Genomic DNA, 7,927 nt, shown 5'->3' with positions numbered 1-7,927 from the left:
GATTTACTGTCACGAAAGTTGAGACCGTGAATACCTTGCAGAAGTGCAGGGTGTGTTCCACTGTGCATCGACGAAAGACCAGATCTTGCATAATGACGGCCGTCATGTTTGAAAAGATCCCTCCTGCTTATGAAATGCATGAATTACAGTTTGCATATATTAAGTCGGTGACCACTGCGACGAAAGCCGGAGGACGGTCTTCACATTTGTGTCAAGTGTCAACGTGCCATTGTTTTCTTGCCAGCATGAATTCCAACGGTCTGCTTTCGCTGATTGGCTGACACAACCGTCAAAGTCCCGCCCACTTTGAGATGATGTATTCACTCATAGACATATATACGTGTATGTACACATGTCTATGTAATCACTGGTTTGCGTTTTGGGATTTTGTTTTGTTTTGTTTTAATTATTATTATTTAATAAAAAGAACCACGACGGTTGGACCAATCACCTGTCTGTCGCGTCGACAAATGCCTTAAAGCTCCGCCTATTATGAATGTGATTGGCTGAGAGATCAGCCCGCTTTCGGCTGTCGCCGTTGATTGGTCAGAAAAACGCCAGTCAACTTTCAGTCCGAAGCTATTGGCCGTTGGTGCCGCTGCAGGTTTAAGGGCTTTCCACCACAGGCAGCCAGACGGGCATCGATGAGCAGAAATACTCGGGCTATTGTCACCGAAATGTGATGTTTTTGTGAAGGAGCGGCCGCTGTTCGTTTTGTGGATTCAACTTCCCGTCGGCATCTGTCTGAAAAGTGAGTACAGAGTTGGTGTGTTCGTGTTAGAGAAGCAGTGAAGCTGTCTGTCACAGAAAGGAGCGAACTTACCGCGTTAGTTACAGCTCCTCAGACCACGGTGTGTGTGTGTGTGTGTGTGTGTGTGTGTGTGTGTGTGTGTGTGTGTGTGTGTGTGTGTGTGTGTGTGTGTGTGTGTGTGTGTGTGTGTGTGTGAAGCTTTGGCTCAGCCCTGTTTACAGTAAAGCGTTTCCACCTCAACTTAGTTGTTTCCTTTTTCTTTGTTTTTAATCCCGGACCGAGCCGCTCCGAGCCGCTCCGAGCCGGGCGCAGCGGTCCCGTAGTGGCCCCGAGGCCGGCTCAGCATCCGGCGTCAAGTCCCGGATCACAACCCGGTGTTGTGGGACCAGTTCACCTCAATGGGAGCAAGTTCCTCACTAATTAGCCGGAAGGCCGATCGCTGGTTTCCAGTGGCCTCCCAGTTCTCCCCAACACCTCTTTACAAAGACTCCAAATGTTCATTGTTTTGATTATTTCCGGTCAGTCAGTGCAGGTCTCCTTTTGTATTCCCGGGCAGCCGTGATTATTTCACGTTGGATCGACATGCACGTGATTTAAGCTGCACACACCTTTAAACCTTACACACACACACACACACACACACACACACACACACACACACACACACACACACACAGATTTGATGTTGACTGACTGATCCAACCTTCAGGTTGATGAAGGAAATGATTTATTTCTATGTGTTTGATTCCGTCTGTAGTCTTTTTATTTTCTGCGTGTTCCTAATTTGATTTACCGTACGTGTTTTTGAACACTTGTTATGGACATGAGAGTCTGCAGACTCTCCTGCGAGAAAAAGTCCTGTGACAGACTGTCGGCCCTCAGGAAGTCAACCGCTCCATTGATTAGTTGTCTGAGCTAAACAAGCAGATCAGTAAGTACAGCAGTGGAAAGTGTGTGTGTGTGTGTGTCAGTGGTAAAATAAATAAAGTGTTCATCCTCTTCAGTGGGGCCCTCAGGGGCCACTGGACCCCACCATTGTGTGTCTCATAAAGCCCGGTTGACTTGTCGATGGAAAACGAGCAATATTTGATTGCCTCAATGATGTAAACAGCCGTCGGACGGAAAGGAAAGACGATAAATCTTCCCCTCTGCTCCTGTGAGTTATTAGGATTCAGAAGAATTTAGTGAGTCGTATTTCTGTCTCTCAGCTGACTGCCGGATCGGTTTTGTTTCTGCTCGGCCTTCATCTTTTCCTTTAAATGACTCGCAGCTTTCTTTTTCTTTCGCCATGTTTGTGTCTTTTACTGCTGCTTCTCTTCTGTCTTCTTCATTTCTTCATTCACACTCTGGACATGTATAAAAAAATAAATGTTTGGTTGTGAAAATGGTGGCTGGTGTGAGTTACGTGGATGTCACGGGACCGCAGGCTCGAAGGTTTGGAGCGACTCTCTAAAGCAGCGGGTTGCTTGAATAATCAGAACTCGCTGCTTTACCTTCTGATCTCTAATTTCACAGGTTACTTCACCTGTAATTAAAATGTCATGCAGCAGCTGCAGTGTTTACAGCCTGCTGTTAGCTACGGCACAAAGGGTGTGTTTGTTTTAAGGCCCGTGTCGTGCAGGTGGGTGGATCATTGCTCCGTTATCAGTATAGCGGTGATTCCAACACGTTTGGAGGAACTGGTGTGATTGTGAGAGAAGACGTGATCCCTGCTGGCTGCACTCGATGCCTCTCTTACTATTTTGTCAGTCTGTTAGTTTGGGTTGTTTTGTTTTTTTCCCGCTTGTGTTTGTGCGCCGGAGCGCGTTTAACTGAACCTTTTTTTGGCTCTGACCTTCAGTGAAGCATCAAGTGTTGAGATGCTCTGAATTATTGATCGTTTGAAAATCCCACATGTCATAACCTCCGAGGCCATTACAGAGAAAGTAAAACCGTTGGAGAGGCCGGGCTGCGTTCGGTGTGCACACTTAAAACACTTGTCGGACGCGGCTCGGAGAACATTTGATGAAAATGCTGAAGTGCCGTGGAAATGTCAAGTTAAAATGTGAACACTCACAAAAGAAATCAAATAGAAATGGAGCGTCACAGAAATGCTTTGTGGCGACCATTTTACTTTGAACCATAACAGAGTTGAGTATTTTGCATCGTATCAGAGGAGAGGTGAAGTCCGCTCCTTCTGTTTTGATGATTGCAGCAGTGAAGTTCATATCCAACATCATAAACTGTTCAGGCGTTAAATACCTGATGTTGAATTCACAAACATTTTGTGAAGGAAGTCCCAGTACCTCAGAACCAACGCCGGACTTCATAACATTATGTCTTCTGCTGCTAACACTGAATCCTTTTTGTCCAATTATCCTCACAACATGGTGAATGTTCAGAGACATGATTTTAAGGAAAAGGAAGACACAGATTTACATACAAATGTGTTTCAGAAACACCTTTGTACTCCAAAGTCTTCCACTCATCTCCCTCCAGACACTTTTCCTGCGTTCTGAATCGCATACTCTTTCTTTTTTTTTTTTTTTTTTACTTTTCGTACGTTCTGCAGCTACACTCACAAAGTACCTACTGTTGGACGCAGTATGTGTACAAGTGGGGACATACTACTTCATCATAAAAATGTGCCTTGAACTTTGACCCTCTTTGTCATATCCGTAGTAGCATGCTGACCTGCAGACTGCAAAATACGAGCGGACGTAGGAGGACATCCTGGTACTTTTGGCATCCTACGTTTAACATACTATGTACCGGGACGTAATGAATATTTTTCTGGCGTACTAAATAGTACGATGGTGTTGATATTGGAACGCTGGGTTGTTTTTAATGGTGGTGCTGCAGAGCCCGTTGGGCACCTTCCACATAAAAGACTGATCCCAGTCTCTTCCACACAGTGAGACATCCTGCCCGATACTCGATGCTCAGCCCAGACACTCGTTAGTAACCCTTATTCTCACGAGCCAGTTGATTCATTTACAAAAGGTCCAGGTTTAAACCTATCGAGCCAATCAGCCTAAATTATTGACATGTGAAAAGTTGGAGATTGCTGGAGAGGATAACTCTGTTACAGAAACACAGCAGTGTTACAGAGTAATGCGTCTTTACTTCCAGAGACACAAACCAACATCAACCCGATTAGATCTGGATCCATTATCAGGTTAATCAGGGCTCATTAGTGACGGCTAAGTTATCCTAAACTGCAGCGATCAGCTGCTCAGATGGGAAGCTGCTTCCTGAATGTTTCTACTCTGATCTTTGCTTATGAGAAATGGCGAGGAGAAGTAATGGATTTTGGAAAGCTAAGTGGCTCTTTGAACTTTGCCAGGCTGCAGTCAGCACACAGCCGAGTCCGATTAATACAGGGTCACGTTTAGATCGGGTTTCTATTGGCCAATAAACAATCATTTGAAATAAGCCTGGATCAGCCCAACACTGATCCTCATCTCCATCAGCACTGAAATTTCAGATCAGTCACCAAATATTTCATGATACTCGAAAAAACAAGAATGAATGTAAACTCTGCAACTATGTTGGATTTAAGCGTTAAAATGTATGTTTAAGTCCGTGTGAGCTGTTGGATGGACTGTGTCTGCTGTTAAAGTGAATGTTAGGGTTGTGTAGCTGGAGTCTTCGTGCACCGTTAATGTTGTAGAAGAAGAAGGAAACCTCAGTGACGTAAAGCCGTCGGACAGAAAGGAAAGACGATAAATGTTGCAGTCATTTCAGAGCAGCTTCCACTCTCGTCGCAATACTCGGGATCAGAAGATCCGGAGGTTATTGGTCCCCAAACCTCTGACCAGGTTTTCTGTGTTTGTAAGTTGTATTTCCGTCTCTCAGCTGACTGCTGGGCGTCTTCTGGATCAGGTCAATGAACGGTGTTGTCACTCTGGATCTACAGCCCCGAATGTCTCGGTTTTTAGTTGCCTCTGCCTCACGTGCTCGTCGGTGGCTGGCTGTTATCCAGGTTAGCTGACTCAGCGTTTACAGAATGGACTGCAGCATGTGAATCGGGGCTGCAGGGCTGCTTCGACTGACCTCTGCTAAGCCTGCAGGACTTTGTCTCCGGTCAGGGTGCAGAGGGACTGCGGACTGCTTCCCTGTGGATCACTGCTCTTTTCAGGTCTTCATGTCTGGTTTTAGCACCGGCGTGTCGCGCTGCACTCTGAAGTGCATGACGAGCCGGTCAGCGCTGTTCGACATGTGCTCACTAAAACTGTGATTACTCTTCTTATCAGCCAACCCGCCGCGCTTCGCCTCCCGCCGGCTGAAACCAGACCTTGTTCGTTCAGAGTGTGCGAGCGTTTACTTCAAATCTTCGCCGTCTCTTTTTGATCACAACCTAACAAACCAGGTTGCACTAAGCGGTCACACAAAGCTGGTTAACAACGACGTCAACTCGGAGTTTCACATTCAAGAGGAGTTTGCAGCATCCGACCAATCACAAACACAGACAGGTGTACTGATATCAGAGCGACATAATTCAGAACCAAACTAAACTGTCGTGTTTGAAAAATACGAGGAAGGAAGTTAAAGAGATAATCCATCTGAAAGCAGCACCTCCCCTCAGAGGTCCGTCTCGCCCCTCAGAGGTAAATGGTCCGTACTTGTATAGTTTTATCACCTTTCGGTCTCAAAGCGCTTTAACATGGTTTTCCCATTCACACACTAATGAGACGGATCACCATGCAAAGTGCTGCCATCAGGAGAACATTCACACAGCGATGGTTCACCATCAGGAGAACATACACACAGCGATGGTACACCATCAGGAGAACATTCACACAGCGATGGTACACCATCAGGAGAACATTCACACAGCGATGGTTCACCATCGGGAGAACATACACACAGCGATGGTTCACCATCGGGAGAACATACACACAGCGATGGTTCACCATCGGGAGAACATACACACAGCGATGGTTCACCATCGGGAGAACATTCACACACCGATGGTTCACCATCACCATCGGGAGAACACACACCGATACACACACACAGCGATGGTTCACCATCGGGAGAACATACACACAGCGATGGTTCACCATCGGGAGAACATACACACATGGTTCACCATCGCATTCACACAGCGATGGTTCACCATCGATGGTTCACCATCGGGAGAACATACACACAGCGATGGTTCACACACAGCGATGGTTCACCATCGGGAGAACATACACACAGCGATGGTTCACCATCGGGAGAACATACACACACCGATGGTTCACCATCGGGAGAACATACACACACCGATGGTTCACCATCGGGAGAACATACACACAGCGATGGTTCACCATCGGGAGAACATTCACACAGCGATGGTTCAGAACACACACAGCGATGGTTCACCATCGGGAGAACATTCACACAGCGATGGTTCACCATCGGGAGAACATACACACAGCGATGGTTCACCATCGGGAGAACATACACACAGCGATGGTTCACCATCGGGAGAACATACACACAGCGATGGTTCACCATCGGGAGAACATACACACAGCGATGGTACACCATCGGGAGAACATACACACAGCGATGGTTCACCATCGGGAGAACATCGGGACACACACAGCGATGGTTCACATACACACACAGCGATGGTACACCATCGGGAGAACATACACACAGCGATGGTACACCATCAGGAGAACATACACACAGCGATGGTTCACCATCGGGAGAACATACACACACCGATGGTACACCATCGGGAGAACATACACACAGCGATGGTACACACACACCGATGGTACACCATCGGGAGAACATACACACAGCGATGGTACACCATCGGGAGAACATACACACAGCGATGGTACACCATCGGGAGAACATTCACACACCATTGGGAGAACATTCACACACCATCGGGAACAACTTAGGGCTCAGTGTCTTGCTCAAGGACACTTAGGCATGTGGACAGGAGGAGCTGGGGATCGAACCACCAACCTTCCAATTAGTGTTCAACCCACTCTACTGTCTGAGCCACAGCCTCCCAGGTCCGTCCCGCCCCTCAGAGGTCTGTCCTCAGAGGTCGTCCTCAGAGGTCCGTCTCGCTCCGCGAGATCTTCTCCGATTGGTGAAGACATTTTCAGAGAGACCTGATTGATCAGTGCTTTTGTGCGTTTCGATCTGTTATCTTGAACATAAATGTAATCTTGAAATGCTCTGCAGCATCAGTTACCATGGCGATGTATCCTGGTAAGAAATGAACCGGTTTAGTAGTCCTGAAAACCTCCAGTTAAACCTGAAGTTGCCTCGATAACCGTAAATCTTATTTTGTGGAGTCCGGGCCTCTGGTCCACGAGTGGAAACGGGAAACAGCGTTTTCTTTCTTAAAAACGGTTTGAAATGTTCTCCAGAAATAAATCACTTACTCTCTCTCTTTCACACACACACTCTGAGTGTCACACACACTCTCTGAGTGTCACACACACTCTCTGAGTGTCACACACACTCTCTGAGTGGCCCGGGGCAACAGGTTCAGCAGTGCAGCTATGCTAGCTGTGGGTAAACAAGGCTCGTCTCTTTAAAGGACTCCGTCTATTCAGCGGCTCTGTTGATATTCTACTGGTGAGCTGTGCTACTGCCAGATAGGTGTGTGTGTGTGTGTGTGTGTGTGTGTGTGTGTGTGTGTGTGTGTGTGTGTGTGTGTGTGTGTGTGTGTGTGTGTGTGTGTGTGTGTGTGTGTGTGTGTGTGTGTGTGAGCTGGCGGTGTAACAGTATGTGTATTTGTCATTGGGAACAGTTTGAGGCTTCAGTTGAGTACTTCTTGTGATCCAAACACTTCCTGTCAGAATAGTTTGTTGTACCAGTTGTTGTCAGCTTGTTGATGAATTTAATTTTAATTATGTGGCACTAATGAACTTTTCTTTGTTTTTTTTTGTTTTTTTTCATTAGTCCATTTTCGCCACCAGGGGTCCCCGACAGCGGGATAGCAGGACCCGTGGTATATGAGAGTTTGCATGTCAAAATATTCACTTCATCAATTCGGGAATTATTAATCAGCAAGGACTTTGACTACAGTTCCAGCTGAGATGTTCCAACAGTTGTTAGTTTTTTGGGGGGCGTTACACAACGTTTCCAGTCTTTCGTTGCCCGACTTTTTTTCTGAAAGCAAGTTGCTGCCGTCAAATTCAAAATGAGCATTTTTATTTTTTTTTTTTTCTT

At 46.5% G+C, this 7,927-nt stretch overlaps 1 protein-coding gene across 1 annotated transcript in view; it reads left to right on the top strand.

The window, feature by feature from the left end:
- The first annotated feature begins 623 nt into the window (after positions 1–623).
- The window catches only part of enc2 (ectodermal-neural cortex 2), a 30,974-nt gene continuing 23,670 nt past the window's right edge, over positions 624–7,927 (top strand). The window contains exon 1 of the mRNA XM_069718620.1: positions 624–751. The gene's annotated coding sequence lies outside the window, so the exon portion shown is untranslated. The remainder of the gene's footprint in view (positions 752–7,927) is intronic.

The sequence above is a fragment of the Brachyistius frenatus genome, unplaced genomic scaffold, assembly GCF_029030835.1.
Source record: "Brachyistius frenatus isolate BFR_SWC_R1_liver_20210118 unplaced genomic scaffold, ASM2903083v1 Contig_194, whole genome shotgun sequence".
Classification (NCBI taxonomy): Eukaryota; Metazoa; Chordata; class Actinopteri; family Embiotocidae; genus Brachyistius; species Brachyistius frenatus.
This window is presented reverse-complemented; position numbering and strand designations above follow the sequence as displayed.